Source organism: Pleurodeles waltl, chromosome 5 (assembly GCF_031143425.1).
Source record: "Pleurodeles waltl isolate 20211129_DDA chromosome 5, aPleWal1.hap1.20221129, whole genome shotgun sequence".
NCBI lineage: Eukaryota > Metazoa > Chordata > Amphibia > Caudata > Salamandridae > Pleurodeles > Pleurodeles waltl.
In genome coordinates, this window is record NC_090444.1 from 473,917,341 (window position 1) to 473,943,002 (window position 25,662).

Genomic DNA, 25,662 nt, shown 5'->3' on the forward strand with positions numbered 1-25,662 from the left:
AACCTAATTAATGTAACATTATAGCAAGAGAGAACAAGCATTTACAATGCATCGGGTCTCGCGTTTGCTCATGTCAGAGCTGATCGCGTTGTAAACTCCTAACCGGACTTTTCACCTATCGGGCAAAAATGCATTTATGTACATAACCCGAAAAAGTGAAATCAAGTATGTAAAGCGCTCGACTTCTGCCAAGCGAGATAGGGCTCGTAAATTAGAGAAAAAAAAGTCCACGAGCCCGATGGAAAACAGCGAGCCTCGCATGTTTTCTGTACTTGGTCGCTGCGCTGGAGAAGGGCTAGCCACCGGAAAAGGCATGACATGACGTATGCGTGCCTTCGACTAATGAAAGTGAGAGAGCGTAGTTTAAATATTACCTATTCTAGATGTGAAAAGCTTATAATTAACAATGCTGTATTAATAATATTATTCATTGAAACATATTTTAAACGTGGAGAATTTTTCACATGCATAAACTAATGTCGACTGTAAGCAATAATTGTCTGTATTATGATTAATTGAATATGTTAACACGTACGAAGACTGCATTTATTAGAATCCATAAGCCTTAAGTTAGCGCGAGTCGAAAACTAGCTGTGTAGATCTCATATTAAAGCGTATTTTTCTGTTTCTCCAGTGTACTGATTTGCAAAAGGCCATGAACCAGCAATTGTTCTTTTCTTCACTTATTTGCAACAATGCTAAATTTTCTCATCCGCATGCTAGTGGCTTTAGTATAAAATTTATGAACTTCGCAACAAACATGGACACTTTCAAGGACATTAAATCGCGGAGAAGAGAACTCTTGACCCGAAGCGTGTGCCAGAAAATGAAGTAACCCCGGATGTGCCACCTACGAAAAACGTCAATTATAAAGACCAATTAGAAACACAAGAAATATCATAGAATGACAAATGCATTACTTAATGTATAATTTGATAGGTTACAGATAGTGGGGTGTAGTGACTGACCAATAGGATTTTGGGGGAATGTATTTCGAAAAAGGGATAAAAACTCATGACACGAGGAACAAACGGCATTAGGTAGGGAAAGATATCGATTGCATCCAGAAACTCTGTCACTCTATTTGGTAATTTGAGACTTAGACAAAACCATCCTTGCCCATAGACTGCCCCATTACACTTTCTTCCTTATGAGGGAGGTGTACCCTGCCCTTAGCTTAGATAGACTGACGGCGATTTAACTGATGTCCTGAAGACGAAGACTGACCCTGTATGCTGACCTATTCCGAGGAGGGTAATTATACCGATTCTAATGGAAATTCATTTATTCTGCCTTTCCTTTCTAGGTACCAACTGCTGTGTGTTTTGATTAGAGACCTTAGTTAGACGTTTTTCCAAATTGATGTTCTAAATTGTTTTGCATGAAGCCCAACATGCTGATGCTAATTGCGGTTAGATGAGGCATTTCATCTTGACTGACGTAACTGACGTGACTGACATGGTGCTATGCTGAACTAAGACCTTTAGGAGATTCTCTGTATTTTGATTTATCATCTGCATATGATTATCTTGTATTTGTGATCATTGCATTGATGAAAACTTACCATAGTTGCCGCTTTGTGATAATGTTCTTTGCTTCTTGGTTTTGAGATTAATACATCTGCTATTAGATTGTAATCAATAGGGAATAAAATTCACAAAACTTGAATAAGGTGTGGTTATTCATGACTGAAAGGTCATGGTTGCGTCGAAGAATTATTAATGTCTAAGGTGAAATTTATTGTGGTGATATATGTTAACAATATTATAGACATATGGTTTGATGTATTGATCAGTTGTCTCGTCTTATGGTGTCTCACCACTGGGTCCAAAGATTCATCGACCTAAAACGAGTCCTGATGTGTATAAATTAACATATACGGACGCGTTAACAAAAGCAAGCAGATTTTATTAGGGAAGCCCACCAACCAATAAAAAACACGGACGTGAAGTTGACAGGGCTCCAAGCCCTTTTCTAAATACAAAAGAGACTCCCTGCGAAATGCATGCGCGAGCGCATGCAACGCAGGCTCGACCCTAAAAAGTTGTCATCGCTTGAGACCTTTTCAGTCTTCATTCAAAAAAATCTGCCGCGCAGTTAACTCAACAGCAAGAGTAGAGCCGATGATGGTGTCGCTTCATTTTACCTTGTTTCAGGATGACCAAAAAACACGGTGCTCAGCCAATACACACATTCGTACCTTCTTTTCCACAGCACTACGGGTTTTTGATGTTTATAGGACTAATAAAAAATAAAATGCCATGGTTGTAAAGAACAATCCTTTTCGAGGGCCCTCAGATATGCACACGCTTTCTGCCTAGTGAGGAGGCCAAACACACAATTTATCTACTAGAGTAACGTCAACACTGCATGCAGCTGCCCCGTGTGGCTTTGAGTGATTTATTTCACGTTTTACCTCAGTGGGCCATGAGCCCAAAGTTTAATTCACTTACATTTGACACACATTTCGTTCTCTTTCTGTAAACCATAACAAAATATCGGTAAGTGCAGGATATTAATATTGCCATATGCTATTTAATAATTACCAAACGCCCCTTCTGCTAGTGCCCCTCCACCAATAGTTGTCAGGGCTGTGAAAGTGGATGCGGTGTGCATTACTGCTGCACATCAAGTGTGTGAAAACACAAATTTCGACTTACCCATTTGGTTTCTAAATTCTCATGTCTTAACTCCTCCCAATTCTTAAGATGAATCATGCTAGTCATATTGTCCATCTATACTTGAATATTTTATATTTTTTCAATTTTAGCAGACTTACTATAGTGCAAAATTGATGAAGTTCTCTATGAGCACCAGATTACATTACACAAGGTCATTTTTTTGAAGCACCGGGATATTAAGTGATTTACTCTGCATCACAAGACGTTGCGCAGACAACAGAACTCAAACCTAGTTCTCTGGTTCCAAGGTCAGGAGCTCTGGTCATTAGGTTACTAACTTCTGCTGCAGAATCTGAAGGAACATCTGAAACACCAACTTCAACAGCAGCGCCCTTATATGGCAGAGCAAGCCTTTGAGGTGATCAGCAACATTGTGTAAATAGATTGGCCACATGGGTGCCCAACACTTGAAGGAAACATTTAGCATTAGTGCTGACTGGTACACAGGAGACACCAAAGAAAGGCCTTGCATAATTTTCCATCATTGCGTACCAGACAACTGTGCACAGCACTCTCCCTCAGTATATATGTATGTTTGGCAGGCCAAACACACATGCGCAATAGGCTCTCTCCAGCCCAACAACACAGTCACAGGGCTGAAGAGCGCATGCACAGGCTCCCCACTCTGCCTGGGAGTGCCCTGACTGTGTGCTCCCTGCCAATCCTAATGCTGCTCTCAACAGCGTCAGGATTGGCTGCAGGGCAGGCTGGGAGCCTGTGCCAGCAACACAGGAGCTGTGTGGTGGCGTCAATAGAGGTACGTTTTATTTTTATTTTTATTATTGTTCATTTAATGTGTATTCAGCCCCCCAACACGCCGCCCTGCCCCTTCCGCGTGCCGCAACTGGGTCAACCCCACACTGCGCATTTCCAAAAGCCTTCCACAATGTGGGGTTGACTTAACGTATCATGAATATTACTTTACCTTAAAAAAAAAAAACTAGAAATTCACTGGCAAAACCAAATGTTAAAATTATGTTATGGTTTACGAATTATAATTCTATGTTACTTTACATTAGGAAAAACAAACGTAGAAATTCACTGAAAAAAACAAAGGTAAAAGTTATACTATAGTTAGGTGAACAATTCATCTAAAACATACTGTTTTAAGCCAACCAAAACTGAAATTCACCAATTACAGTACCCCAAAGTAACTACAACTCGTGAAGTAAAAGTACCTGTAACTTATATAGTAAAGTAACTATATCTTGCGCCCTTGCTATGCACTGCTATTTACTTTCCATATTACATCACTCGTTACATGTTCTATGACCATTGATAAAATCACTGAAATATTTGAAAGATCATTCATGACAACTGTGCATGGCCAGGAGCACATTATAGTTACTTTTCTGCAGGAGTTAGTTACTTGAGATGACTAACTGGTCAGTGTTTCTTTCTTTTAGTTTAAAACGGTTTTAACTAACATTTTCACCTAATTATAATGCCACCAGAAACCTTTAATTTTAACAGTATACACATACATATGGAAAATGTCACTTACCCAGTGTACATCTGTTAGTGGCATGAGACGCTGCAGATTCACATGCTGTGCATTATCCTGCTATCTAGTGTTGGGCTCGGAGTGTTACAAGTTGTTTTTCTTCGAAGAAGTCCGAGTCACGAGACCGAGTGACTCCTCCCTTTCAGCTCCATTGCGCATGGGCGTCGACTCCATCTTAGATTGTTTTCCCCGCAGAGGGTGAGGTAGGAGTTGTGTATATAGTAAAAGTGCCCATGCAATGGCGTGAGTATGTATGTATGTACATAATGTGTATAAAAATAGTATATATTTACAAATGTACAAGTTTCATCAACTTATAATGGCTACAGGCTCCCCGGGAGGCGGGAGGGCGCATGTGAATCTGCAGCGTCTCATGCCACGAACAGATGTACACTGGGTAAGTGACATTTTCCATTTAATGGCATGTGTAGCTGCAGATACACATGCTGTGCATAGACTAGTAAGCAGTTATCTCCCCAAAAGCGGTGGCTTAGCCTGTAGGAGTTGAAGTTGTCTGAAATAATATTCGTAATACAGCCTGTCCTACTGTGGCTTGTTGTGTTGTTAACACATCTACACAGTAATGTTTTGTGAATGTATGAGGCGTAGACCATGTGGCTGCCTTACAGATTTCTGTCATAGGTATATTTCCTAGAAAGGCCATTGTGGCGCCTTTCTTCCTAGTCGAGTGCACCTTTGGCGTATAGGCAGATCTCTTTTTGCTTTAATATAGCAGGTCTGAATACATTTCACTATCCATCTGGCAATGCCCTGTTTGGATATTGGATTTCCTGCATGAGGTTTTTGGAAGGCTACAAACAATTGTTTTGTCTTACGAAATTGTTTTGTTCTATCAATGTAATACATTAGTGCTCTTTTGATGTCTAACGTATGTAAGGCTCTTTCGGCTACTGAGTCTGGTTGTGGAAAAAAAGACTGGGAGTTCCACTGTTTGGTTTAGGTGGAACGGTGATATAACTTTTGGTAAGAATTTTGGATTTGTACGGAGAACTACTTTATGTTTATGTATTTGTATAAAGGGTTCTTGTATAGTAAATGCTTGGATTTCACTTACTCTTCTAAGAGATGTGATAGCTATGAGGAAGGCTACTTTCCAGGTTAAGTATTGCATCTCACAAGAGTGCATGGGTTCAAATGGTGGACCCATGAGTCGTGTTAATACAATATTGAGGTCCCACAAGGGAACTGGTGGTGTTCTCGGGGGTATGATTCTTTTTAAACCCTCCATAAATGCTTTGATGACTGGGATTCTAAAGAGTGATGTTGAAATTGTAATCTGCAGATAGGCAGATATTGCTGTGAGATGTATTTTGATAGGAGAGAATGCTAGTTTTGATTTTTGTAAGTGTAATAAATAGCTTACAATGTTTTTTGCAGAAGCATGTAGTGGTTGAATTTGATTATTATGGCAGTAATAAACAAATCTTTTCCATTTGTTTGCGTAACAATGTCTTGTAGTAGGCTTTCTAGCTTGCTTAATGACCTCCATACATTCTTGTGTAAGGTCTAAATGTCCAAACTCTAAGACTTCAGGAGCCAGATTGCTAGATTGAGTGATGCTGGATTCGAGTATCTGATCTGCTGTTTGTGTTGAGTCAACAGATCTGGTGTGTTTGGTAGTTTGATATGAGGTACTACTGACAGGTCCAGTAGGGTTGTATACCATGGTTGGCGAGCCCAGGTTGGTGCTATTAGTATTAGTTTGAGTTTGTTTTGACTCAATTTGTTTACCAGATAAGGAAGGAGTGGGAGAGGGGGAAAAGCGTAGGCAAATATCCCTGACCAACTCATCCATAACACATTGCCTTTGGACTGAGGGTGTGGATATCCGGACACAAAGTTTTGGCATTTTGCGTTTTCTTTTGTTGCAAATAGGTCTATTTCTGGTGTTCCCCAGCGTAGAAAGTAAGTTTGTAGTATCTGGAGATGAATTTCCAATTCGTGTGTCTGTTGGTGATTGCGACTGAGATTGTCGGCCAACTGGTTTTGAATCCCTGGGATGTACTGTGCTATTAGGTGAATGTAATTGTTAATCACCCAATGCCAAATCTTTTGTGCTAAGAGACACAGTTGTGATGAGTGTGTCCCTCCTTGTTTAAGTAATACATTGTTGTCATGTTGTCTGTTTTGACAAGAATGTGTTTGTGGACTATTAGCGGTTGAAATGCTTTCAATGCTAGAAACACTAACAGCTCTAAATGATTTATATGCAGTTGCCTTTGTTGAACGTCCCATTGTCCCTGTATACTGTGCTGGTTGAGGTGTGCTCCCCACCCCATCATGGAAGCATCTGTTGTGATCACGTATTGAGGCACTGGGTCTTGGAATGGCCGCCCTGGGTTTAAATTTATAGGATTCCACCACTGAAGCGAGAAGTGTGTTTGGCGGTCTATCAACACTAGATCTTGACGTTGACCTTGTGCCTGTGTCCATTGTGTTGCTAGGCACAGTTGTAAGGGCCGCATGTGTAGTCTTGCGCTTGGGACAATGGCTATGCATGATGACATCATGCCTAGGAGTTTCATTACAAAAGTCACTTGATAGTGTTGGTTTGGATTCATGTTTAGTATTACATTTTGGAAGGCTTGTACCCTTTGTGGACTTGGAGTGGCAATCCCCTTTTGTGTGTTGATTGTTGCTCCTAAGTATTGTTGTATTTGACACGGTTGTAGATGTGATATTTGGTAGTTTATAGAGAACCCTAGTTTGTGAAGGGTTTCTATGACGTATTTGTGTGTAGAAGACACTGTTGCTGGGTGCTGGTTTTTATTAACCAATCGTCTAAGTAAGGGAATACGTGCATGTGCTGTCTCCTGATGTGAGCGGCTACTACTGCAAGGCATTTTGTGAATACCCTTGGGGCTGTTGTTATGCCGAATGATAACACTTTGAATTGGTAATGCACGCCTTGGATTACAAACCATATGTATTTCCTGTGGGAAGGATGTATGGGTATGTGGAAATAAGCATCCTGGAGATCTAATGTTGACATGTAGTCCTGTTGTCTGAGCAAGAGAATCACGCCTTGAAGTGTCACCATGTGAAAGTGATCTGATTTGATGTAAAGATTCAGGGGGTCATTCTGACCCCGGCGGTCTAGGACCGCCGGGGCCAGGGTCGGCGGGAGCACCGCCGACAGGCCGGCGGTGCCCCGCAGGGCATTCTGACCGCGGCGGTTCGGCCGCGGTCAGAAGAGGCAAACCGGCGGTCTCCCGCCGGTTTACCGCTGCCCTTAGAATCCCCCATGGCGGCGCAGCTTGCTGCGCCGCCATGGGGGATTCTGACACCCCCTACCGCCATCCTGTTCCTGGCGGTTCGCCCGCCAGGAACAGGATGGCGGTAGGGGGTGCCACGGGGCCCCTGGGGGCCCCGAAAAGTATTTCAGTGTCTGCTAAGCAGACACTGAAATACGCGACGGGTGCAACTGCACCCGTCGCACCCCTGCAACTACGCCGGCTCAATTCTGAGCCGGCGTCCTCGTTGCAGGGGCATTTCCTCTGGGCCGGCGGGCGCTCTTTTGGAGAGCGCCCGCCGGCCCAGAGGAAATGTCTGAATGGCCACCGCGGTCTTTTGACCGCGGTGCGGTCATTCAGCGGCGGTACCCTGGCGGACGGCCTCTGCCGTCCGCCAGGGTCAGAATGAGGCCCTCAGTGTTCTGAGGTCTAATATTGGTCTCAGTGATTTTTCCTTTTTTGGAATTAGGAAATACAGGGAGTAAACCCCTGTTCCTTTTTGATGGTTGGGTACTAGTTCTATTGCTTCTTTTTGTAACAATGCTTGGACTTCTAGTTGTAACAGGTCTAAGTGTTGTTTGGACATATTGTGTGCTCTTGGAGGCACATCTGGTGGCAAATGTAGGAATTCTATGCAATAACCATGTTGGATAGTGGCTAGAACCCACGCGTCCGAAGTTATGTGTTCCCAGTTGTGTAAATAATCTGTAAGTCTCCCCCCCACTGGTGTTGTGTGGTGGGGGTTTGTGACATTGAAGTCACTGTTTGGTTTGTGAGGTTTTTGGGCTCTGGAATTTCCCTCTTGTTTTAGGGAACTGTCCACCCCTATATTGTCCTCGAAACCCTCCTCTTTGATACTGGCCCTGATATGTAGGTCTGACTTGTGAGGTGGAAGGCTCAGTGGTTTGGGCACGAAACCCCCCTCTAAAGTGCGGCTTCCTAAAAGTGCCTCTGCTCTGTGGGGAGTAGAGGGCGCCCATGGCTTTGGCCGTGTCCGTGTCTTTTTTCAGTTTTTCTATTGCCGTATCCACCTCCGGCCCAAACAATTGTTCGTTGAAAAACAGCCTGCTGGAGTTCTGGCTTAAATCCGGAGGTTCGTAACCATGCGTGTCTACGAATGGTTACTGCCGTGTTCACTGTCCTTGCCGCCGTGTCTGCCGAGTCTGTAGCCGACCTTATTTGGTTGTTCGAGATAGCTTGGCCCTCCTCTACAACCTGTTGGGCACGTTTCTGGAACTCTTTGGGAAGGTGTTGAATGAGATGTTGCATTTCATCCCAATGTGCCCTGTTGTATCGTGCCAATAGATCTTGAGAATTGGCAATTCGCCATTGATTGGCTGCCTGTGCTGCCACCCTCTTGCCTGCTGCATCGAATTTCCGACTTTCTTTGTCGGGCGGCGGTGCGTCTCCAGAGGTTTGTGAGTTTGCCCTTTTCTGGGCTGCTCCTACTACCACTGAATCAGGAGTTAACTGTTGTGTGATATATACAGGGTCGGTAGGGGGAGGTTTATATTTCTTCTCCACCCTAGGCGTGATGGCTCTGCCTTTTACTGGGTCCTGAAACACCTGTTTGGCGTGTTTTAACATGGCTGGCAGCATTGGCAAGCTTTGGTATTGGCTGTGCGTTGATGACAGGGGGTTGAACAAAATGTCATCCTCTATGGGCTCTGCATGCAATGCTACATTATGGAATGTAGCTGCCCTTGAAACCACCTGCATGTATGCGGTACTGTCCTCAGGTGGTGACGGCCTTGCCGGGTAGCAATCAGGACTAATGTCTGACACCGGTGCATCATACAAATCCCATGCATCTGGGTCATCTTGGCTCATCCTTGTGTGTGTTGGTGACTGCATCATTGGGGGTGTTGCTACCGGGGACAGATGTGGCGACTGTTGGCGATTGCTGTGGCGAGAACCGTGGTGGTGTCTTTTCTTTAGCCACTTTCGCTTTTGGCTGCATTTCCGCCTCTTGGAATGCAAGCTTGCCCTTCATCTTTATTGGAGGAAGAGTTCTGATTTTCCCCGTGTCTTTTTGTGTATGCAGCCTCCTCGGTGTATGGTCTGGCTCTCCCATGCCCAGTTCTTGGTCAAATCTGTGACCTTGTAATTGTGTTGAAAGGCCTTGTTCCTCTGTATAAGAGCCTTGTTTCAGCTCAGAGGCTGCATGTTTCGGCACCAAAATCTTTTCGATAGTCTTTTTTGGCTCAGAGGAAACCTTTTTGACTTTCAGGGTGCCGAACTCTCGGTGCAGAGTCTGGTCGGAGCCGGCATCTCGACCGGAGTCGGATGTCTTTGGCTGCTGGGAGGCCTTTTTCGGTGCTTATGTTTGGTCATCGTGTTTTCGGGTTAAGCCATGGCCTGTTGGCGGTGGCGTCCCCTTGGCCTTCATTATTTTGGTGTGATTTTTTACCGGGGCTGGTTTACTCACGGTTTGTTGCGTCTTCGGCTGCTCGCTCTCGGGCTCGTCCGAGTCCGAATCTCGAATGGAGAATCTCTCCTCTTCTTCGACGTCGGTGTGCCCGGCCGGTGTCGACAGCATCTGGAGTCTTTGAGCTCTTCGATACCGCAGTGTTTTCTTGGATCGAAATGCCCGACAGACCTCGCAAGTATCCTCTGTGTTCGGGGGACAAACACAGATGACAGACCAAGTGTTTGTCTGTATAAGGATACTCTGCGTGGCAGTTGGGGCAGAAGGGGGTCCGGTCCATGAGGTTTGAAGATGGACGCGGTCGGGCCGACCAGGCCCCGCCGAAGAGTGGAAGCCCTGAAGGGCCGCCAGAGCTCTTCTTTCTTCGGTGTCGATGTGCTAGCACTAACCCGGTACCGAGTGCAAACAATACCGTCGAATTTTCCGATGGATAACTATCTTTTCCGAAACCTAAATACGGAGCGAAGAGGAACACGTCCGAACCCGATGGCGGAAAGAAAACAATCAAAGATGGAGTCGACACCCATGCGCAATGGAGCCGAAAGGGAGGAGTCCCTCGGTCTCGTGACTCGAAAAGACTACTTAGAAGAAAAACAACTTGTAACACTCAGAGCCCAACACTAGATGGCAGGATAATGCACAGCATGTGTATCTGCAGCTACACATGCCATAGAACATATGGAAAATGTCACTTACCCAGTGTACATCTGTTCGTGGCATGAGATGCTGCAGATTCACAAGCTGTGCATATCCCGCCATCTAGTGTTGGGCTCGGAGTGTTACAAGTTGTTTTTCTTCGAAGAAGTCTTTTTGAGTCACGAGATCGAGGGACTCCTCCCCTTTCGGCTCCATTGCGCATGGGCGTCGACTCCAATCTTAGATTGTTTTCCCCACAGAGGGTGAGGTAGGAGTTGTGTATATAGTAATAGTGCCCATGCAATGGAGTAAGTAAGTATGTACATAATGTGACAAAGTGATATATATATTTACAAATGTACAAGTTTATTTTTATCAACTTATAACGGCTACAGGCTCCCGGGGAGGTGGGAGGGCGCATGTGAATCTGCAGCATCTCATGCCACAAACAGATGTACACTGGCTAAGTGACATTTTCCGTTCGATGGCATGTGTAGCTGCAGATACACATGCTGTGCATAGACTAGTAAGCAGTTATCTCCCCAAAAGCGGTGGCTTAGCCTGTAGGAGTTGAAGTTGTCTGAAATAATATTCGTAATACAGCCTGTCCTACTGTGGCTTGTTGTGTTGTTAACACATCTACACAGTAATGTTTTGTGAATGTATGAGGCGTAGACCATGTGGCTGCCTTACAGATTTCTGTCATAGGTATATTTCCTAGAAAGGCCATTGTGGCGCCTTTCTTCCTAGTCGAGTGCACCTTTGGCGTATAGGCAGATCTCTTTTTGCTTTAATATAGCAGGTCTGAATACATTTCACTATCCATCTGGCAATGCCCTGTTTGGATATTGGATTTCCTGCATGAGGTTTTTGGAAGGCTACAAACAATTGTTTTGTCTTACGAAATTGTTTTGTTCTATCAATGTAATACATTAGTGCTCTTTTGATGTCTAACGTATGTAAGGCTCTTTCGGCTACTGAGTCTGGTTGTGGAAAAAAAGACTGGGAGTTCCACTGTTTGGTTTAGGTGGAACGGTGATATAACTTTTGGTAAGAATTTTGGATTTGTACGGAGAACTACTTTATGTTTATGTATTTGTATAAAGGGTTCTTGTATAGTAAATGCTTGGATTTCACTTACTCTTCTAAGAGATGTGATAGCTATGAGGAAGGCTACTTTCCAGGTTAAGTATTGCATCTCACAAGAGTGCATGGGTTCAAATGGTGGACCCATGAGTCGCGTTAATACAATATTGAGGTTCCACGAAGGAACTGGTGGTGTTCTTGGTGGAATGATCCTTTTTAGACCCTCCATAAATGATTTTATGACTGGGATTCTAAATAGTGACGTTGAATGTGTAATTTGCAGATAGGCAGAAATTGCTGTGAGATGTATTTTAATGGATGAAAAAGCTAACAGACTTTTGTAAGTGTAGCAAGTATCTTACAATGTTTTTCGTGGACGCGTGTAATGGTTGAATTTGATTATTATGACAGAAATAAACAAATCGTTTCCATTTATTTGTGTAGCAATGTCTTGTAGTAGGTTTCCTAGCCTGTTTGATGACCTCCATACATTCTTGTGTAAGGTCTAGATGTCCAAATTCTAAGACTTCGGGAGCCTGATTGCTAGATTGAGCGATGCTGGATTCGGGTGTCTGATCTGTTGTTTGTGTTGAGTTAACAGATCTGGTCTGTTTGGTAGCTTGATATGAGGCACTACTGACAGGCCTAGTAGTGTTGTGTACCATGGTTGTCGTGCCCAAGTTGGTGCTACTAGTATTAGTTTGAGTTTGTTTTGACTCAATTTGTTTACTAGATACGGAAGGAGTGGGAGAGGGGGAAAAGCGTAAGCAAATATCCCTGACCAACTCATACATAACGCATTGCCCTTGGAGTGAGGCTGTGGGTACCTAGATGCGAAGTTTTGGCATTTTGCGTTTTCTTTTGTTGCAAATAGGTCTATTTGCGGTGTTACCCAGTTTTTTGAAGTAGGTTTGTAGTATCTGGGGATGAATTTCCCATTCGTGGATCTGTTGGTGATCTCGACTGAGATAGTCGGCTAACTGGTTTTGAATTCCTGGGATGTATTGCGCTATTAGGCGAATGTGATTGTGAATCGCCCAATGCCAAATCTTTTGTGCCAAGAGACACAGTTGTGATGAGTGTGTCCCTCCTTGTTTGTTTAGGTAATACATTGTTGTCATGTTGTCTGTTTTGACAAGAATGTGTTTGTGGGCTATTAGTGGTTGAAATGCTAGAAACTACTAGTAGTTCTAGTTGATTTATATGAAGTTGTTTTTGCTGAGTGTCCCATTGTCCCTGGATGCTGTGTTGGTTGAGGTGTGCTCCCCACCCTACCATGGAAGCATCTGTTGTGATCACGTATTGAGGCACTGGGTCTTAGAAAGGCCGCCCTGGGTTTAAATTTATAGGATTCCACCATTGAAGCGAGGTGTGTATTTGGCGGTCTATCAACACTAGATCTTGAAGTTGACCTGTGCTTGTGTCCATTGTGTCGCTAGGCACTGCTGTAAGGGCTGCATGTGTAATCTTGCATTTGGGACAATGGCTATGCATGAAGACATCATGCCTAGTAGTTTCATCACTAATTTTACTTGATATTGTTGGTTTGGGTGCATGCTTTGTATTAAGTTTTGGAATGGTTGTACCCTTTGTAGACTTGGAGTGGCAATCCCTTTTTTGTGTGTTGATTGTTGCTCCTAAGTATTGTTGTATTTGACACGGTTGTAGATGTGATTTTTGGTAGTTTATAGAGAACCCTAGTTTGTGAAGGGTTTCTATGACGTATTTGTGTGTAGAAGACACTGTTGCTGGGTGCTGGTTTTTATTAACCAATCGTCTAAGTAAGGGAATACGTGCATGTGCTGTCTCCTGATGTGAGCGGCTACTACTGCAAGGCATTTTGTGAATACCCTTGGGGCTGTTGTTATGCCGAATGATAACACTTTGAATTGGTAATGCACGCCTTGGATTACAAACCTTAAGTACTTTTTGTGTGAAGGATGTATGGGTATATGGAAGTACGCATCCTTGAGATCTAATGACATGTAGTCTTGTTGTTTGAGCAAGGGGATCACGTCTTCAAGTGTTACCATGTGAAAGTGATCTGATTTGATGTAAAGATTTAGTGTTCTGAGATCTAAGATGGGTCTCAGAGTTTTGTCCTTTTTTGGTATTAGAAAATACAGGGAATAAATACCTGTTCCTTTCTGATGGTTGGGTACCTGTTCTATTGCCTCTTTCTGTAACAACGCTTGGACTTATAGTTGTAATAGATCCAAGTGCTGTTTGGACATGTTGTGTGTTCTTGGAGGCACATTTGGTGGTAATTGTAGGAATTCTATGCAATAACCATGTTGGATAATGGCTAGGACCCAAGAGTCTGTAGTTATTTCTTCCCAATTTTTGTAATAATCTGTGAGTCTCCCCCTCACTGGTGTTGTGTGTTGGGGATTTGTGACATTGAAGTCACTGTTTAGTTTGTGGGGTCTTTGGGCTTTGGAATTTCCCTCTGGTTTTAGGGAACTGTCCACCTCTATATTGTCCCCGAAAGCCTCCTCTTTGATACTGGCCCTGGTATGTGGGTCTGGCCTGTGAGGTTGAGGGTTCTCTGCTTTGGGCTCGAAACCCCCCCTCTAAAGTGTGGCTTCCTAAAGGTGCCTGTGCTCTGTGGAGAGTAGAGCGCGCCCATGGCTTTGGGCGTGTCAGTGTCTTTCTTTAGCTTCTCTATAGCTGTATCCACCTCCGGCCCAAACAACTGTTGTCCATTAAAGGGCATATTAAGCACAGCCTGCTGGATCTCTGGCTTAAATCCGGAGGTGTGTAGCCATGCGTGTCTCCGAATAGTGACCGCTGTGTTTACAGTTCTGACGGCTGTGTCCGCTGCGTCCATAGCTGATCCTATCTGGTTGTTGGAGATACTTTGGCCCTCCTCCACCACTTGTTGTGCACGCTTTTGAAACTCCTTGGGAAGATGTTCAATAAAATGCTGCATTTCATCCCAATGAGCCCGGTCATATCTTGCCAAGAAAGCCTGTGAATTGGCAATGCGCCATTGATTGGCTGCCTGTGCTGCAACCCTTTTCCCCGCTGCATCAAACTTTCGACTTCCTTTGTCAGGTGGTGGTGCATCTCCAGAGGTCTGAGTTTGCCCTTTTGCGGGCTGCGCCTACTACCACTGAGTCGGGTGTTAGTTGTTGCGTGATGTACACAGGGTCTGTAGGGGGAGGCTCGTACTTTTTTTCAACCCTAGGTGTAATGGCTCTGCATTTGACGGGGTCTTGAAACACTTGTTTTGTGTGTTTTAACATCCCTGGTAACATCGGAAGACTCTGGTACTGGCTGTGTGTTGATGACAAAGTATTAAATAAAAAGTCATCCTCAATAGGTTCAGCATGCAGTGCTACATTGTGAAAAGTAGCTGCTCTTGACACCACCTGCATGTAAGCAGTAATGTCTTCTGGTGGTGACGGTCTTGCCGGGTAGCAATCCGGACTATTGTCAGATACTGGTGCATAGGCTCCGATGCTGGGTGTTTCGGCACCGAAACTTTTTCCACAGTCTTTTACGGCTCCCAAGCCACCTTTTTCGGTTTCGGGGTGCCGATCTCTCGGTGCAGACTTTGTTCTGAGCCGGTATCTTGGTGTCGAGTTTGGTCGGAGCCAGTATCTCGGTGCCGAGTATACTCTGTGCCGGTATCTCGACCGGAGTCGGATGACTTCGACACGTGTGTGCCCTTTTTCGGTGCCGATGGTTGGTCACCGTGTTTACGGGTTAAGCCATGGCCTGCCGGCGGTGGCGTCCCCTGGGCTTTCATTATTTTGGTGTGAGTTTTGGCCGGGGCAGTTTTACTCACGGTTTTCGCTGGCTGCTCACTTTCAGCCTCGTCCGAGTCGGCAATGGAGTAAGTCTCCTCTTCTTCAACATCGTGGTGTCCTGACGGCGCCGATGCCATTTGAAGCCTTTGAGCTCTCCGGTCCCATAGCGTCTTCTTTGACCGAAATGCCCGACAGGCCTTGCAAGTATCCTCTTTGTGTTCGGGGGACAAACAAATTACAGACCAAATGCTGATCTGTGTAAGGATACTTATTGTGGCATTCGGGGCAGAAGCGGAATGGGGTCCGTTCCATGAGCCTTGAAGACGCACGCGGTCGGGCCGACCAGGCCCAGCCGGGGAATAGAATCCCCGAAGGGCTACCGGAGCTCTTCTTTTATTCGGTGTCGATCTGCTATAACTAACCCGATACCAAACGTAAACAATACCGTTGAATTTTCAGAGATTTAACTGACTTTCCGAACCGAAACACGGAGCGAAGAGGAACACGTCCGAACCCGATGGCGGAAAGAAAACAATCTAAGATGGAGTCGACGCCCATGCGCAATGGAGCCGAAAGGGGAGGAGTCCCTCGATCTTGTGACTCGAAAAGACTTCTTAGCAGAAAAACAACTTGTAACACTCCAAGCCCAACACTAGATGGCGGGATATGCACAGCATGTGTATCTGCAGCTACACATGCCATCGAACATATACATATATATATATATATATACATATATACATATACATATATATACACACACACATATATATATATATATATATATATATATATATAAAAATAAATAAAGCTTTAACAGGATCATCACTGCGGTTACTCATTGTTCAGACGCCATACGTTTATACCTGCATGCCACACAGACCAACACTTTACATAATTGCATTGCTGTGGTTCTAACACTCTTTATCTACCAATTATTCAACTTAATCAAAACCAACACAATCTTCAGGCAGATTCTTGATAGACTGTTGTCCAAAACACTGTCTTCTACGTAGTTTTGTGGTGATCAACTCATATTTTATGAATCAAAATATAGGACTAGAAGCTAGCTACTCTAGGGGCAGGAATCAACTAAACTCTTTTTGAATGGAATGACACTACCGTGGGTTTCAAATTGTAAAAATAATAAGAGGAAACAGATGGAATACTTGAGTTGTTGGACTTTCCAAAAAAAAAAAGAAACCAAAAAAACATTTTTTGCTCACTCTATCTTCCGCCACATGTTAAGTTCAGCAACATGATGACTCGCTGCTATTCGTGATTCGGCACACAGATGTAAAAAGTGCACTTATATTCTACTACCAGACAAACAAACATAATTAGGGGTAATGTTGCTGAGCCATAGGGAGGAAATTGTCTTGCCCATGGGCCCAGTCACTCTGCACACCTGTCCAGTGGATTGATAAGGGGAAACCAGCCTTTCCACTGTCAGTCTGGTTGGCACTGGCATTCCTCAGAGCAGTGACAGTGAGAACATTTACTGTGACCCGATGGAAATGACAACTCCCACCCTCCGGAATCACCAGGTCACCCTCCGAGTCGGTCTCCCAACTAAGGGAGACTAGGGCATAGTTTACCACCTGCCCCTGGGGTAAAGGGGATTACTTACTCCGAAGGCCAGATTGGCCACCTCTGTAGAGTTCCCACCAGTGGGTGATTTCTTAGGACAAAGTCCCCCTACTTGTGTCCTCTCTGCAAAAAGTCAACACTGCAGGCTGGAAATGTGACAACCTCCTCCCTGTTTCTAAGAAGGGGCATGGGAACCCTTTCCCCCACCTTCTTCTGGGACTTGTCTGTGCAACCGTTGAACTCCCTCACTCTGCTGGGGGGAACCTGAACCACTGTTTTTGAGGGTCACTCTCAGGTACCATCTTGTGGACCCTGGTGCTGAGCCAGTGGTCTGCCTTTTTAGCAATCTCCCTGGGGTCTGTGAGCTTACTACCCTCTAGGTGTTGGTGCAGCTCTGCAAAACAATGATTGAACATGTGCACCCTGGCAATCAAATTGTACAGTGATTTATAACCACTTACATTACTGTTCTTCACCCAACCATTCAGTGCCTTGCAAATGTGGTCCACTAAAATCTACCCAGGACTGTTAGGGATACTTCTGGCTGTCCTAACTTTTTTATAACATGTTATTACATTTGGTATACATAAAGCAAAATACAGTGCCACTATTTCCCCCAATTCTGCACAAAGACCCTGTCCCCACCCAGGACAGATTTCCCACTAGAGCTGGGCACTGGACTGTAAGGCACAAAAGAAAGAGGAAGAGGAGGCGATCAATGGGTAGACATAAGTAAAAACAACCCAAGCCAGCATAAGTCAATATTCAGGGTTTACAACATGGTGTGACGCTAGCAGCCAAGATACATATATAAAACCAAAGGAATACGACATTGGTCAATTAAGTAACCTGCTGAGGGGATATTTCATAAATGGTAATTATGCAGCATAATCACTAGGTGATCTAGTGTGTGGGGGAGCTAGTCATGTGTTACAGGCGGTGACCCTTATGTAAGAAGGGAATGCGTGTATTCAGTACTCAGAAGAGATTGCTGCTCAAAAGGGTATGGGGTAAAAAGTTTGTGGAGTGGCACCGCCTTAGTCAGTATCCCCACTGCTCAGGCAATGGAGACAAGCACAGACTGCCCGAGTCGCCCTTAAGGATAGCACCTAACGCTTGGTCACAGTCTGGGGACCGAAGACCCCATTGCCTCTCCCTCTGTAGTGCTGCTTGTTCGCATTCTGCCCATTTAATATCCTCCGTCTGCCATAGCATAATTTGAGAACCCCAGGTGGACTTCCAGGCCATTGATATCAGTAGGCAGGCCATCAATAATGCTAGTTCTATGAATTTAGTTGTGGTAAGCTTCACTTAGGGACAGCGAAACACAGCCAGCAGGCAGAATACTGGGGTGTTAAACATGTGACGTCCAGTGGCCGTGATTATGAATTGTCTCATGGTGTCCCAGTAATAGCTGATATCTGGGCAGGACCAGACCACATGAAGGAAGTCCGCCACCTCAATGGAACATCTGGGACATGTAGCATCTACCCTGGGAAACATTGCATTTTTATTTTTATTTTCAAAGAATCTTTTATGGTTTTTCAACACAGTTCACCAATAAAGAAAACACAGAACCAGCAAGCTGGCCCAGTATACACCAGTAAGAAACACTCCCCCAAACAGCCAGCCCCTTACCTTGCCCACACATACCAAACCCAGGTATCGATGCACACCACCTTCTATTTCCACTGATGCACTAAATACAAGTGGTGGTAACTGGTCCCCCATAAATATCGCTATCCTCTGCCGATGAGGATTGGCGGCCTTTTCCACCAGTACCCAGACAATCCTCACCTGCAGACACCCCTGGGTCACCCCACCCAAGGAGTGTCGGCCTTCTAAAACACAGGCCTCCTTGACTTTCCAGGTATGCCAAAACCTCTCAAATGTGCATTGGCAGCCCCTAGGCTTACACACCAGCTCCTCCACCCACATGCACCAGTTCACATTTATGCCCACATTGCGGCAATGGGAATTGACCGGGCTCCTCCACTGCTTGGCTATGTTTCGTTGGGCACCCATCAAGGCCACATTAGAGAAAAGCAGGGTATATTGCTTCAAAATCCATTTCCCCATGTGCCCAGCGCACTAGTTGGGGCGTAAGCCATACCTGGACCTCCACTACCTCAGACAGACATCCCCACACTCTCCCAACAGCTCTGCACCAGTGGCCTTCCTATATTGTGTGGGGCAGGGTGCCCCTTTAACCATACCCCCTTAAACAGAGGCTAGAGTCAGATCACTCCAGTTTATGCAATCTTTTCCTTGTGAAATACACTATATGTAGCAGTTTAAGATAAACCAAATAAATGAGAACCTGCCCAAACTGCCACCTCCCACAGGATAATGGTAAACCTCACCCTATGCCTCATCTCCAGCCTACCCAAGTCTCTCTCCATCTATCCTCTAGTGGGGGCCAAATCGGGATGATTAAGAGCCAGGAGATAGGTGCCCCCTCCATCTCCAAACAACACCCCAAACACCCCAGTGATTTTGCCTACCTGCCTGGCACAGTATAAGTTGTGTTCTGGAGGAAAAATAAGAAATTAGGTGGGTATATCATTTTAAACAGTGCTACCCTGCCCAGCAGCAACAGCTGGAGACTACGCCAGTGACCCACATCTTGCTTGTAAGGCTCAAGAATCCTCCCCCAGATTCTCACGGAAGAACTGTTCCTGATCAGCAGTGTCATATATGCCCAAGTACTTGAAACCATCTGGCTCCCAGAGTACCGATAATTAAAAACGGGGAGGGCATCACTTCATCAAGGGATAAAACATGGACTTGTCCCAGTTGATGCACAGCCCAACGCACTCCCCAAAGGTGTAGGATCTGATGAACATTGCCTGAAAGACCAGCTGCACTCTGCCAAGAAAAGCAGAATGTCGTCCACGTGCAAGGATATTGCATCCTTCCAGTCTGTGTGCTACAGTACAGCCTGAATGTTGGGCAACCCCATGGATCCAGCTTGCAAGTGGTCAAGCACTACTGCAAATAGGAGCTGGATAGTGGGCAAGCATGTCTGGTGCCCCACCCTATCAAGATGTCCTCTACAACATGCCATTCACCCACACCCCAGCATTAGGGCACCGATTAAGCAATATGACCCGACCCAAGAAAGAACAGCCAAACCCCATTTTCTCTAACACTGCCCACAGATACAGCCACTCCACAAAGTCAAACTTCTTCTCTGCGTATAATAAGAGCATTGCACGTTTTTCAATCCTTCCGCTATGCACCAGATAGTCAAACAAGAATCTAAGTTTGAGCTGAATTGCCCTTTGCGGCATAGAGCTCAACTGGCCCCATTCACCAAAGGATCCACCACCCGTAGCATACAACTAACAGTGCGTTCACCTGAACAATAAGGTATATAGCGTGACAGGACGTAAACTCCTATCTCTGCTTACCCACCTTGTAAAAAAGGACACTCTATGGCCGCTGTAGATCCTCCTGCAGCTACCCCTTCCATTTTGCACACTTAAATAGCATCCTCTAGTGCAGCACTCTGTGTCCGCCGACAGTTACAAAACTCAAAAGGGAAGGCCATTCGGACCAGGGCACAGCCCCTATTTAGATAGCTCAGGGTCTCTGCAATCTGAGTCAGTAATCTCCATCTCTACAGCTTATTGGTCCTCTGCCACAAAGGTTATCCCGGACAAAATTCTGTAGTCCCTTCCCCTGTCTCAGAAGTGTGTGGGCTGTAGATAACCCTCATTTGGGCTGCCATCACCAAGCGATGGCCACAGGCATCTCCCTCAGGCACTTTACTTACCTCTGCCCTTCCTCAAGAGTAGCTATCCATGCCACAAGTTTTCCGGCCTTGTCACCAAATTCGTATATACACCCCTGCTTGGCCTGAAATCAGGCCCCAGTTTCCTGGTCTGCCAGCACTCTGCCTGCCTCTCGGGGCTTTTCAATATCTATCCCCAGGTCCGGCAATGGTGAGACCACATAGTAAGCCTACCCTTGCACGAACTTCTGTTCTAGATCTAGGTACACCTACCCCTTTTTCTCTCTTCATCCCCACAGTGTGCAAGACCAAATCACCTGACACAGTCTTGTAGGCCTTGCATACCACCTCCCCTGAGGACACGCTTTCCTTGTTCTCTTAAAAGAGCATACTAGGGGTGCCCAGCAAGTGCTTCCTCATGTCCCAGTCCATTAGTTCCCATGGATTCAGTCGCCACCTTCCTCTATGAGTCCCCAGGCCCCCAGCACATCACCACTGCGGGGGAGTGGTCTCAGATACCTCTCCGCAGATATTGTCCATTACCACGCCAGTCGGTCTGATGCAGTAGTACCAGAAAGTAGTCCAGCCTGGCAGTCAACTTCACAGCGTTGGTCACATACGAAAACTGCATCAGGCTGGAATGCTGCATCTGCCAGATCCATGGACCCCAGGAAGGTAGCCGAACGTATATCTACTTTAGGCAGCTGGTGGGCCCGCGATAACCTTTCCCAGGCCCACTATGCCATAAAATTAAGATCCCTCCCCTAAGATCACGTGGACATCAGGCGCAGCCACCATCCAGTCATCCGTTCAGGCCAAGCCTTCAGTCTGTCGCCCCGCCAGGATGTACCATGAAACTATAGTAAAGAGAAGCCCATTCCAGGTACCGGAGACCGCTGCCCTATACCCATCTGGGGAAGTCCATGTCTTCACCACATGGAACGGGACACCTCCTCTGGAGCAGAAGGAGGCTGTGCTCTATAGGTGCATCCGTTCCCAAATACTGGTTGCATGTGTAAATGTGTGTGCATGTGTGAGCGAAAGTAAAGGTTAAATGGAGTGTGATATCACCTCTGATACCCTTGGCATTTTGGTTAATTGACATTCAAGCCTAGTTCTCTGGAGCTGAATTCCTACTCCCCTGGAGCCCTGAGAGAACCCACGCCTACTGTCCACCAAGTGGGTCTCCTGCAGCCGGACTATCTGGGGCATGGCTGGATAGGAATTTTATAATCACTCCCCTCTTTATACTGCTACAAAGGCCATTAATGTTCCAGTAGAGGACTTTCAAGCCACCAGCCTCCAAACCACGGGGTCCAACACCCCTAACCTCTGTTGCCCGACTGCAGCTATTCGAGACCTGCTCCCTGAAATTATCGCCACCACAGCTGCTGTCTTGCCTTAAAACAATCCCAACCCTCAGCAAGAACTACCCCAAATCCTTGTTCTAAGAGTATAAAACTAACCACCCCCCAATGCTTGAGGTGCCTGTTGCTCCCCACAAGTACATTCTGATCCAGTCTATCCAAAAGTTCACAACCAGGAAGAAAAGAGAAGGACCATGCCCTTGGAACCAGAGTCCAATCACACAATCAGGTCGGCAATCATGGGAGTATCCACAGGGGACCCCCTACTCAGTGTCACCCCAACATAGAGGACTCCACATCCATCTTAATCTTATAAGCCCCTTTATCCACATCCAGTGCTGACCACTGGTTATCCACAACCCAAGCACAACCACACTGGATCACTACTACCACCCTCTCTGACTCAGCTTATAGTTTGGTGGGGGTAGCCCCAGGCTGACACCCACTTCTCAGCTTTCGGTCAGCCAGGTCTCTTTACTATCATCCTCTGGGCGGTTTGGCACCTGGTGCCCCCCTTAGCCCCTAGCCAGTACCATGCTTCCGCAGCTGTCTCAAAGAAATGAGAAAGGCCCGTAGTCAGCAGTATATTTTAAGGGGGGCATAGGACCTAACATTAAGGCTGTGCTCTATAGGTGCATTTGTTCCCAAACACTGGTTGCGCTAAATAATGACCTTCCCAAATATCAGATACTGACAGAATATTGAAAGGTAAGTGCATATAGAGAAGTATATAATTTCTATTATTATATATATGGAAAATGTCACTTACCCAGCGTACATCTGTTCGTGGCATGTAGTGCTGCAGATTCACATGCTATGCATTTTTCCACCCTCTAGTGTTAGGCTTGAAGTGTTACAAGTTGTTTTTCTTCAAAGAAGTCTTTTTGGAGTCACGGGATCGAGTGACTCCTCCTCTCGTTCATACTGCGCATGGGCATCGACTCCGTTAGTTTGTTTGCCCGCAAAAGGGCATAGAAAGGAGTGATAGAGTGTAATAATATAAATGCAGTATAGAAATAGTATATAAGAATAGATGCCCATGCAAATGTAAATGTATCTACATATACAAAAGAGAAAAAACTGCAACGACTACAGGCTTCTGGGGGGGGAGGGAGGGTGCATGTGAATCTGCAGCACTACATGGCACGAACAGATGTACACTAGGTAAGTGCTATTTTCCATTCGATGGCATGTGTAGCTGCAGATACACAGGCTATGCATAGACTACAAAGTAGTTACTCTCCCCAGAAAGTGCGGTGGCTAGCCTGTAGGAGTTGGAGTTGTTTGAAATAATGTTCTTAAGACAGCCTGACCTGTTGCTTTGAAAATACATCTACATAATAATGTTTTGTAAATGTATGTGGAATAGACCATGTGGTAGATTTACATATGTCTGCCATTGGTAGGTTTCCGAAGAATGCCATAGATTCACCTTTCTTCCTACTGGAATGTGCTTTAGGTGTGATTAAAAGTTGTCTTTTTGCCTTAATGTAACATGTTTGTATACATTTAACAATCCATCTTGCCAACCCACTTTAAGTGGTTGTTGAAAGGCAACAAAAAGCTGTTTTGTTTTTCCGAATTCTTTGGTTCTATCTACCTAGTACATTAGAGCTCTTTTAAGGTTAAGAGTAGAAGGGCTCTTTCTGCAATTGAATCTGGCCGTGGAAAGAAGACTGTCAAATCCACTGTTTGGTTTAAGTGAAAAGGTGATACCACTTTTGGCAGCAATTTGGGATTGTTCTAAGTACAACTTTATGCTTGTGTACTTGGAAAAACGGTTCTTCAAGTGTAAATGCTTGTATTTCACTAACTCTTTGCAATGAAGTAATGGCCACTAGGGAACACAACTTTCCATGTTAAGAACTGAATCTCACAAGAATGCATGGGTTCAAAAGGTGGGCCCATCAGTCTGGCGAGTACAATATTTAGATTCCAAGTAGGAACAGGTGGTGTTCTAGGGGGAATAATACATGTTAGTCCTTTCATGAAGGCTTTTATAACTGGGACTCTAAAGAGAGAAGTATGTTGAATAGTTTGCAAGTAAGCCGATATTACAGTAAGATGGATTTTAATGGATGAGAAAGCTAGATTTGACTTCTGCAAATGAATTAGACAGCATACAATATCTGGTATTGATGATGTAAATGAATCAGTGTTTTTAGATTGACAGTAGTAAACAAATCTTTTCCATTTGTTATGAAAGCATTGCCTGGTTTTAGGCTTACGTGCTTGTTTGAGAACCTCCATGCATTCTAATGGAAGTTTTAGGTATCCAAATTCTATGACTTCAGGAGCCAAATCGCTAACTTGAGCTCACTGGGATTTGGATGTCTGATTTGTCCTTTGTTTTGTGTTAGCAAATCCGGTCTGTTTGGAAGTTTGGAGTGAGTTACCACTGACAGGTCTAGGAGTGTTGTGTACCAATGTTGTCGTGCCCATGTTGGGGCTATGAGTATCATGGTGAAAGTGGTCTGATGTAGTTTGTTGACCAGAAAGGGAAGTAGTGGGAGAGGGGGTGGGGGGGGGTGGGAAGTGTAAGAAAATATCCCTGACCAGTTGATCCACAGAGCATTGCCCTTGGATAGAGGATGCAAAGTTTTGGCATTTTGCGTATTCGCTTGTTGCGAATAGGTCTATTTCTGGTGTTCCCCACTTTTGAAAGTACTGCTGAAGTACCTGAAAGTGAATCTCCCATTAGTGTGTCTGTTGGTGGGTCCTGCTTAGGTGATCCGCTAGCCGATTGAGTATTCCTGGAATGTATTCTGCTAATAGATGAATGTGATTGTGAATTGCCCATTTCCATATTGTTTGGGCTAGAAGGGACAGTTGAGACGAATGTGTCCCACCTTGTTTCTTCAGGTAATACATGGTCGTCATATTGTCTGTATTTATCAGAACAATCTTGTGTTTGAGAAGGGGTTGAAACACTTTTAGGGCAAGGAACACACCTAATAATTCTAAACGGTTTATGTGAAAATTTTGCTGTTTTGAATCCCATTCCCCTTGAATGGTAGGGTTATTGAGATGAGTGCCCCAACCTATCATTGATGCATCTGTTACTGTGGTCTGAGGCACAGGGTCTTGAAATGACCACCCTTTCATTAAATTGCTGAGATTCCACCATTGAAAGGACCTGTGCGTTTGGTGGTCCAACACTACTAGATCTTGCAATTGGCCCTGTGCTTGAGACCATTTCTGTGAGAGGCACTGTTGTAGTGACCTCATGTTTAGTCTTGCATGCAGTACTATTGCTATGTAGGATGCCATCATTCCGAATAGTTTCATGATGAATCTTCCAGTGTATTGTTGATTTGGCTGCATTTGTGGTATGAGATTTTGTAAAGCTTGTATCCTTTGTGTATTTGGATCGGCTAAGGCTGTTTGCATATTTAAAACAGCACCTAGGTAAGGTTGCACCTGTGCCGGCTGACGATGGGATTTTTGGTAGTTGAGAGTGAACCCTAGTGTATGTAAGGTCTCTATTACGTATTGAGTGTGTTGTTGGAAATGCATAAAATTGCTTGATTTTATTAACCAAGCATCTAGTTATGGAAAGACATGTATGTGTTGCCTTCTTAGGTAGGCTGCTACTACTGCTAGATGTTTTGTGAATACCCTTGAA

The 25,662-nt window shown here is 44.9% G+C and overlaps 1 protein-coding gene across 3 annotated transcripts in view; it reads right to left on the minus strand.

Annotated features, from left to right (window-relative positions):
- The window catches only part of MTHFD1L (methylenetetrahydrofolate dehydrogenase (NADP+ dependent) 1 like), a 1,484,080-nt gene that overhangs the window by 898,808 nt on the left and 559,610 nt on the right, over positions 1–25,662 (minus strand). The window lies entirely within an intron of this gene.